This window comes from Canis aureus, chromosome 5 (assembly GCF_053574225.1).
Source record: "Canis aureus isolate CA01 chromosome 5, VMU_Caureus_v.1.0, whole genome shotgun sequence".
Classification (NCBI taxonomy): Eukaryota; Metazoa; Chordata; class Mammalia; order Carnivora; family Canidae; genus Canis; species Canis aureus.
Genome location: NC_135615.1, coordinates 26,114,794 through 26,124,401, shown reverse-complemented (window position 1 = coordinate 26,124,401; position 9,608 = coordinate 26,114,794). Strand labels below are relative to the sequence as shown.

The 9,608-nt window shown below is 40.6% G+C and overlaps 1 protein-coding gene across 2 annotated transcripts in view; it reads left to right on the top strand.

The window, feature by feature from the left end:
* Positions 1–9,608, top strand: part of CELF2 (CUGBP Elav-like family member 2) — an 814,981-nt gene that overhangs the window by 388,619 nt on the left and 416,754 nt on the right. The gene's annotated exons all lie outside the window — the stretch shown is intronic.

The following is a 9,608-nucleotide window of genomic DNA, read 5'->3' as shown; positions in this document are numbered from 1 at the left end:
CGAGGATTAGAATTAACTGCCCTTTAAATACAGCAACAAATTAATCCAGCCCAAATCCCAATGAGAGAGGTCAGTAAAATTCTTCTTATTTCACAGATGCAGGGCATTTCACACAGAGACACAAGAGAGGGTAAATTACTTGCTCAAGGCCACACAGCAAGTTACTGAATGGCTTGGAAGCAATTACACATATAGAAAGATCTTAATTATTTAAGCCCTAAGATGATAGAAGTGTCATGATATCTGAGGCATCCAACAGTTACTCTGCAGTCCAAATGGTTGCCATATCAACTGCCATGAGGTCGGGAGCAACCAGCTTAAGCCCCAGAGTCAGGCTGGAGCAGAATGCAAGATTTATAAGAGTAGAAAGCCGCCACTACATCCTTATAACAAGGCTGCAGGACCTAAAAACGTGGCCTGGCTCTACTGCAGAGGGATCCCAGAGCAAACTGAGTCTAGGAAGGTAAGCACTGAGTGCTATTTATGCTTTCTAGAATCGAAGGTCTTGGACTGGAATGACCATATTAATGGTAGAGGTGATTGATGAATGTGAGTCAGAACCATAAAGATAATTTTAACAACAACAACAAAAAAATGTTTTTGACCTGATTCTCATAGGGCAAAGAAAGTCCTAGTGATAGATTTTTTTTCGTTTGGGGCCAAAAAGAATTGGAGGTAATCTCAGAAGTTTACGTCTTTGGGCCAGAGGCCAAAACTTGCAGCTCAAAGAGGACGTATAATGTGAGCTTTAAAGTGGATTATAAAAAGCCAAATAGAATAAAATTGGGGTCTGAGTATAAGAGTTGGTAACATGTTACTGGATTTCCTGAGATGAATCGTCCGACCAGTTCAGTAGCACCAACATGATGGCTTTAATGTAATGTGTAAAATTGCTAAGCTTTGATATTGTAAGTAGCCTGACCACACGGGGAGATTCTAAGAGTAACTTGATTTTGCTGGTATTGTTCTAAAGTGAATCCTCTTTATCAAAGCCACAGATACATGAGGCAGTTTAAGAGAGAATGTGAAAATTCCTCTAGCATAGTAAGCATAGTAAGTCAGTCAGTCGGAGAAGGACAAACATTATATGTTCTCATTCATTTGGGGAATATAAATAATAGTGAAAGGGAATATAAGGGAAGGGAGAAGAGATGTGTGGGAAATATCGGAAAGGGAGACAGAACGTAGAGACTGCTAACTCTGGGAAACGAACTAGGGGTGGTGGAGGGGGAGGAGGGCGGGGGGGTGGGAGTGAATGGGTGATGGGCATGGGGGGTTATTCTGTATGTTAGTAAATTGAACACCAATAAAAAATAAATTAAAAAAAAAAAAGAAAATTCCTCTAGCATAGAGACCTCACAGCTACTGGTTTGTATCATTGACAATCAATCATACCAACGGGTCTGGGTTATAGGCAGTTCGTTATGAAAGCCTGTCTGAATTTAGGAAAGCCAGGGTTAACTAGAAAGAGTAATTTACTGTGATTATAAAATGTGCTGCCTGAAAAATGAATCTGTAGTAAAGACAGGCAGCCTGTCAGGCACAATGTTTTTAAATGGCACTACATCGGTTCCCAAACTCATTCTGCATGGTACCCCGTGGTGAATCCTCTTATCTGACTCTCTGGTGAATCCACTCTGATGATGGGTCGTCTGGAATCTAATATGATCTCATACTCTCTTTATAAACTGAAAAATGTCCATTGAGAAACCCAAAGCTGTATTAAAAAAAAAAAAAAAAAAACAGATATCTGGGTGGCTCAGTGGTGGAGCACCTGCCTTTGGCTCAGGGCATGATCCCGGGGTCCTGGGATTGAGTCCCACATCAGGCTCCCCACAAGGAGCCTGCTTCTCCCTCTGCCTATGTCTCTGCCTTTTTCTCCGTGTGTGTCTCTCATGAATAAGTAAATAAAACCTTTAAAAAAAAATTTCCCCTACATGGCTCACACCTGTAGTCTCTCGGCAATATTGTGAAGTAGAAGTACCTAATAATAGCTAACATCTAATTGAGAATCGAATGCTAGTTGCTACACGCCTGGCACTGTGCTGGGCGTGCTGATGTCTGATAGGACATTAAATCCTCACAGGAGTCTAGATTTAGCCACGTTTTATAGACAAGGACACAGGTACACAAGGGAGGAAACCTGTTCAAGGTCACGTGCTTACAGGGGACAGAACCAAGATTTGAACCCAGGTGTTCAGACTTCATTATTATTGTGCCACCTCCGATGTCCTTCATGGACTTACCCTGCAAAGCTGTTTTCTGAAGGAAGAGTATCAGTCACCTTGATATGAATTTGACAGTATTACATACCCAACAAATTTTAATCTTAACTATAGTTACAAAATTGGAAGTTTACTTTCCAACTCAAGAAAAAGGCAGCTGGGGGATTTCTCCTGACCAAGGTGGAGTAACAGGCACTGGACTTGCATTCTTGTCTGATGAAACAATAAGAAAAAGGAACACGATATATTTTATAAGTTAGAGTTAAAAATTCAATATACTTTTGAAAAAAAAAAAAAACCACACACAACAGTTTGCAAGACGCTGGACACCAAATGCTGAAGGATAGTGATCCTTAAGAAACAAGAGACAGATGAGATGAGCTCTAAGTTGCTCCAGCTTTCTGTCTTGAGAGAATTTCCAGGCCATGACCAGAGCATGAGGGAAGGAGAGCAGAGCTGGTGGACTCATCGAGTTGAGAACACAAAGCTGAGAGTCTCAGCAGACTGACATGGCCAGGGCTCACATGAGTCCTGGACAACAGAGAGCTAGCTACATAGGGAAAAAATTCCAGACGTCTCCGGAAGGTCCCTCTGGAGTACTCAGCTGAGTCCTGGTCAGCTTACGAATGTGAAGAAACTACTAGAGGCTGGGGGAAGAGCCATCTTCAAGGATCAGAAGTTACAGTGTCTGGCACTCACCAAGGGTTGAGAATAGTGCCTGTTGCCATCAGCCTCTAGAGGAAGACCTTTCTCTTGAGGAAGACCTCAAGATTTGCAGGGTAGTGGGTCCAGGGCATGGAAGGATCTTGTCTTAATAAAGGGACATGATAAGCCATGAATCGAGCAAGACCCTGCCTGTAAGAAATGAGCTGCCAATGTCAGTATATAAAGAGGCTAAAAGTAAAAGGACGAGAAGGGTACACCATGTATACTGGGTTGTGAACAGTGCTCACCTCCCCCAAATTCACATCCACCCAGAATCTTCTGTATCTTATGTGAGAATAGGGTCTCTTCAAATGTCATTGGAGAAGATGAGAGCATACTGGGAGAGGGTGGCTCCTAAATCCAATCTGACTGGTGTCCTAATAAGAAGAGAGAGGAGACAGGGAAATGGAGACACAGGGAAGAAGACCTATGATGACAGAGACTGGAATGATGTTGCTGTGAGCCAAGGAATGCCAAAGATTGGCGACAACAGCCAGCAGCTAGGAGGAGGCAAGAGGTTCTCCCCTAGAGCCGTCAGAGGGAGCACAGCCCTGCCAACACCTTGACCTCAGACTTCTGGCCTCCAGAACCGTGAGGAAACATGTTACCATTGCTTTCATCCCACCCAGTCTCTGGTAATTAGTTACGGCAGTCCTAAGAAAGTAATAGATATTTTGGTACCGGGAAGTGGAGTGCTATTATAACTAGTAATGTGGAAGTGGCTTTGGAATTAGATAATGAGTAGAAGCTGGAAGAATTTGGAGGTGCCTGATTTAAAAAAAAAAAAAAAAGTTTAGATTGCCTGGAAGAGACTGTTGGTAGATATCTGGACAGTAAAGGTGATTCTGGTGAAGGCTTACGAGGCCATGGTGGAGAAAGCTTCTGTCACAGAGAGCGCATGTAGGGTCATGGCCATGAACATTCAGGCACTCCCTGTGAGACCTCAGGACAGACATGTTCTCAGATGCCAGGGGGGAAGCAATCCTTGTCATGAAGTGACAGAAAGCTTGGTTGAATTGCATCATCATGCTTGGTAGAAAGTAGAACTTAGAAGCAAGGAACCTGGGTGTTTAGCTGAGGAGACTTCCAGCAAATTGTGGAAAGTGTGGCCTGGCTTCTCCCTGTGGCTTATAGTGAAATGAGAGAAGGAAAAAATAAATTGGGAGAGAAACTGTTAGACAAAAAGAAGCAGAACTTGATGCTTTGGGAAATTATCAGGCTATCCAGAGTGTGCTCTGGAAACAACGCCAGGGGTGTGGCCGCACAGACCTTTGCTGGAGGGATCAGCCGTGTGACTCATGGGTTCAAGCAATCCCCTCAGTGGAAGCCAGGAATAGAGTAGAGCTATGCGGGAAGGATCTGTAGAAAACCCTCCTGTGTAACGTGTGGATCCCCAGGACACACCCAGAAGACCAGCAAGGTTTTTGAGAGCATTATATCTGCAAAAACACTTCTAGTTTGGACAGAACGAGACAAAGACAGGGTGAAAAGGCAGAAGGCTGTCCAATTTGGGGGATTCTAGGAGCAGGAAAGGGCTGATGGAACCACTCAGCTACAAACATGTTCTACTTTTCAATAAAATGGAAGAATGGCTATGAGGTCGGAGCTGCAGATGGAGAGGTCAGAGAGGCCGCCCCAGGGGAGGGGCTCTAGGGTCTTCTGTGGTCTCAGAGGCAGGGCTTGATGGGAACTCTGCCAACCCAGAGACCAGGAGCTGGCTCCACTGTGGTGAACCCAGAAGATGGATAGAGCCTCAAAGAAGTAGTCTCAGGCTCTGAAACCTAGTGGAACTTGCCCTGCTGGGTTGTAAACCTATTAAGACCAATGGCTCCTTTATTCTTTCAATTTCTCTCTCTCTCTCTCCCCCTCCCTGCCTCCCTCCCTCCCTCCTTCTCTCACTCCTCCTATCCCCCTCTGCTCCTCTTCCCTGCCCCCCCTCGGGAATGGAAGTGTCTATCTTATGTCTGCCCACAATTGTACTTTGGAAGCAGATGACTTTTTTCAAGCATCATCTGTCCACACATGGACAGGGATTTTTCCAGGATGTACCATACCCACAATCTCACCCATCCCTAATTTAAATATTTGATGCAATAATAGTTGGACCTTTTTTGAAGTGACGATATTTAGATGAGATCCTGCGTTTAAAGTTGATGCTGTGGGGGGGGCCTAAATGGGAGATGGGGATTAAGGCGGGCACTTGTGATGAGTACTGAGTGTGATATGTAAGTGATGAATCACTAAGTTCTATTCCTGAAGCTAATATTACACTATATGTTAACTAGAATTTAAGTAAAAACTTGAAACAAAAAGTTAAGACTAGAATGGGTTAAAACCTTGGCAAATGTTGAGATGAAGTGAATATGTTTTGCATGTTGTATGAATGTGAATTTGGGGGGTCTAGACAGCAGACTGGACTGGGTTGAGTAGTGTCCCTCCAAAATCATGTCTACTCAGATTCTCAGGATGTGGAAATAAGGTCTTCGCAGATATAACGAGGTTAGAGAACATTCTAGATTAATGTGAGCCCTAAATCCAATATGGCAGTTGTCTTGTAAAAAGAAAAGAGGAGACAAAGAGACATAGACCATAGACACATGGAGGGGAGATGGACATGTGACAGTAGAGGCAGAGGTACACTAAAGATTGTTGGCAGCTAATAGAAGCTGGAAAAGGCAAGGAGTGTTCTTTCCTGGAGTCTTCAGAGACAGCATGGCTCTGCTGACATCTTGATTTTGAACAGTTAGCCTCCAGAAGTGCTAGAGAGCACATCTCTGTTGTTTCGAGCTACTCATTTCCTGGTATTTTGTCACAGCATCACTAAGAAATGAACACATCATGGTAACATTAATCAAAAGAAAGTTGGAATGGGTCTGTTAGTAGTGATAAAGTAGATTTCAGAGAAAAGAATATTACCAGGGATAAAGAGGGTCATTTGGTAATAATAAAGGGGTCAGTTCATCAGTGTATCCAGAGGATATAGACTTCTATCCATTTAACAGCAAAGATTCAAAATACATGAAGCACAAACTGATAGAGGAGCAAACAATCCCACAATAGTCAGAGATTTTAACACTCCTCTCTCAATCATTGATGGAACACGTAGACAGGCAATCAGTAAGAGCGTAAAAGATTTGAACAACACTTGAACTAAATTGACCTAATCGACATTTATAGAACATTACGCACAACAACAGAATTCATATTCGTTTCGAGAGCATATGGAACATTTAACAAAATAGACCACATTCTGGCCCACGAAACAAGTCTCACTGAGTCTAAGAGTATTCAAATGGCGCAGAGTACACACTTTGACACAACAGAATTGAATTAGAAATCGATAACAGAAAAATCTCTAAAGATTTGCAGCTAAAACAACATACTTGTAAAGAATCCATGTAGCAAGTAAATCACGTGGAAAATTAGTAAATATTTTGAGCTGACTAAACACAGAAACACACTGTATCTGTATGTGTGCGATGTCACTAAAGCAGTTTTATGGGGGACTTTTAAACCCCTATATTAGAAATAAAGAAAAGTCGCAAATCGGTGACTTCAATTTCCACGTTAAGAAACTACAAAAAGAAAAGCTAATTAAGCACAAAAGATATAGAAGAAAGGAAACAATAAAGATGAGAGTGGAATAGAAAACAGAAAAACAACAGAGAAAGTTAATGAAACCAAGTGCCAGTTCTTTGAGAAGATTGATAAAATGGCTAAAACCTCCAGCTAGACCAATTAGGGTGGAAACCATCACTTATTAATAGAAAAAAAATATGAACCATGTGACATCACTAAAAATTATCCAACTATTTGCAAGGATAGTAAGAGATAATATGAACAACTTTATACCAATAAATTCAAAACTTAGATTAGGGGTCATTACGCTTTTTCTGTAAAGGGCCAGAAAGTAAAAATTTTAGGCTTTGAAGACCACATCTAGCCTATGTCACATACTTTTTTTTCAATTAAAACAATTTTTTTTAAAAAACACACTCTTAGGTTATAGGCTATGGACCAACTGCTGACTTAGATAAAGTGAATACCTTCCTTGAAAGACAAATTACTCAAGAAGAAATAAAATACCTGAATAGCCCTGTATCTAATAAGAAATTGAATCTGTAGTTATACACATTCTCATAAAGAAAACCCCAGACCCAGAGAGGTTTATTGGTAAATTCTACCAAATATTTCAGGTAAAAATGATACAATTCTACACATACTCTTCCAGAAAATCGAAAAAGGGATTCTTCCCAATTCAATCTATGAGAACAACATTACCCTGTTCCCAAAACCAGACAAAGATGCTACAAGAAAATTACAGATCAATATCTATGTGAGTATAGGTGCAAAAATCCTACACAACGTTTTAGCAAATTGAATCCACAACACGTAAAAAGGAAAATTCATGATGGCCATGGAGGTTTTATGGGAGGAATGCAACATTTGAAAATCAATTACTATTAATTCACTGTATTAACAAACTGAAAGAGAACAACCATGGGATCATCTAATAGATGCAGAAAAGGATTTGACAGAAATGAACATCCATTCCTGAAAAAAAAAAAAATCTCAGCAAAATGGGAACAGACAGGAACTTCCTCAATCTCATATGAAAAATTCACTGCTGTTGTCAACTTCATAGTAAAAGACTTAACAGTTTGCATCTGAGATCAAGGACAAGACAGCGTCTGCCTCTCCACTTTCATTCAGCATTATCCTGGTTCTAACCAGTGGAAGCAGCAAGATCACCCTAGCAAGGTGCAAAGTGAAAGACATCAGTACTGCAAAAGAAGTGGGACGTCTAGTCAAAACCAACATGATAGCCTATTTTAAAAATTCTACAGAATTTACAAAAAAGCTCTTATCACTAATAAATAAGCTCAGCAAATTGGCAGGATATAAGATCTATATATAATAGAAAATTGTATTTCTATTTACTACCATTTATGACACCATCGAAAATATTAAGTGCTTCGGAAGAAATCTGACAACAGACAAAAATCTGTGCACTGAAAACCACAAAATTGGGGGAAATTAGAGAAGACCTAAATAAATGGAGAGGACACTGATTCATGGTTCAGAAGACTCACGGTTGTTAAAGATGTCAATCCTCCCCGAATGGATCTATAGATTTAATATAATATCTATCAATATCCCAGCAGGCTTTTCTTGTAGAAATTGACAAAAATTCATGGGGAAATGCAAAGGGCCTAAAAAATAGGTTTGAAAAGGAAGAACAAAGTTGGAAGTCTAACACTATTAGCAAGCTGCAGTAATCAAACCTGTATGATTCAGATACAGAATTAGACAAGCAGAGAATAGAGAACCAAGAAAGAGACCTACACATACATGGACACCTGATTTATAACGAGGGTGCAAAGGAGAAATGATAGGTTGTTCAACATGTGGTGCTGTACCAACTAGACATCCACACACAATAAACAGACTCTGTGCCATATAAAAAAATGAACCCCAAATGTCACAGGACTACATACAAAACTTAAAACTAAAAACTTCTAGGAGGAAACATTGGAGAAACTCTTTGTGACTTTGGATAGGCAAAGATGCTTAGCTACATCTCTAAAAAGAATAATCCTAAAGTTGGTAAATTGGACTTCATTTTGTAGAAAGTCTTCTTTTTTTGAGACAAACCATTGAGAGAATAAAAAGACAAGTCACAGACGAGAAAAATTTGTAAATTATAGATACGATAACTCTGGAAGTTCAGCAATAAGAAAAAAATCCAGTATTTTAAATATTGGGTAAAAGATTTGAACAAGCGTGTCTCCAGAGAAGATGTGTAGATGTCAAGTAAGCACATGAAAAGAGTGTAGACATTATTAGTTATTAGGGAAATCTAAATTAAATCTACAACGAACTACCAGCAGACACCTATTAGAATAAGTTTTTAAAAAATATTTATTTGAGAGAGAGCACAAGTGAGGAAGAGGGGCAAAGGGAGAGGGAGAAGCAGACTCCTCACTGAGCAAGGAGCCCCCCACAGGGCTCGTTCCCAGGACCCTGGGATCATGACCTGAGCTAGAGGCAGGTGATTGACTGATCCATCCAGGCACCCCTAAAATAAATGTGTTTCAAAAGACTGATCATGCCAGATCATGGTGAGAGGAAAAATACTGGACCTGTCATATGCTCTTGTACCCTAACGGTGAGAATGTCAAATACTCCAGTCACTGCAGAAAAAGTTGGGTGATTTCCTTAAAAGTTAAATATACACCTACCATATGATGTAGCCATTCTACTCCTAGGTATTTACCCAAGAGAAGGGAAACCACACAACGTCTATACAAAGATGTGTGCGTGAATGTTTATAGCAGCTTTATTTGCAATAGTCAAAAGATGGAAACAACCCACATGACCACCTAGAAGAGAATGGATAAACAAACCATGGCGCGTTCGTACAATGGAATGGCACTTAGCAATCCAAAGAGTGAACTATCCATACAGGCTACAACATGCGTGAATCTCAAAATGATTATGTAAAAGCAGCCAGACCCAAAGAAAGGAATGCTGTGTGATTCTATTTATATAAAAGTCTAAGAAATGCAAATGAATGTGGAGTGAGAGAAAGCAGAGCATTGGTGATTTGGGAATGGGGGGGATGGGAGGAAGGGATTACAGTGGGGCAGAAAAACACTTGTGGATGAGTATGTTCCC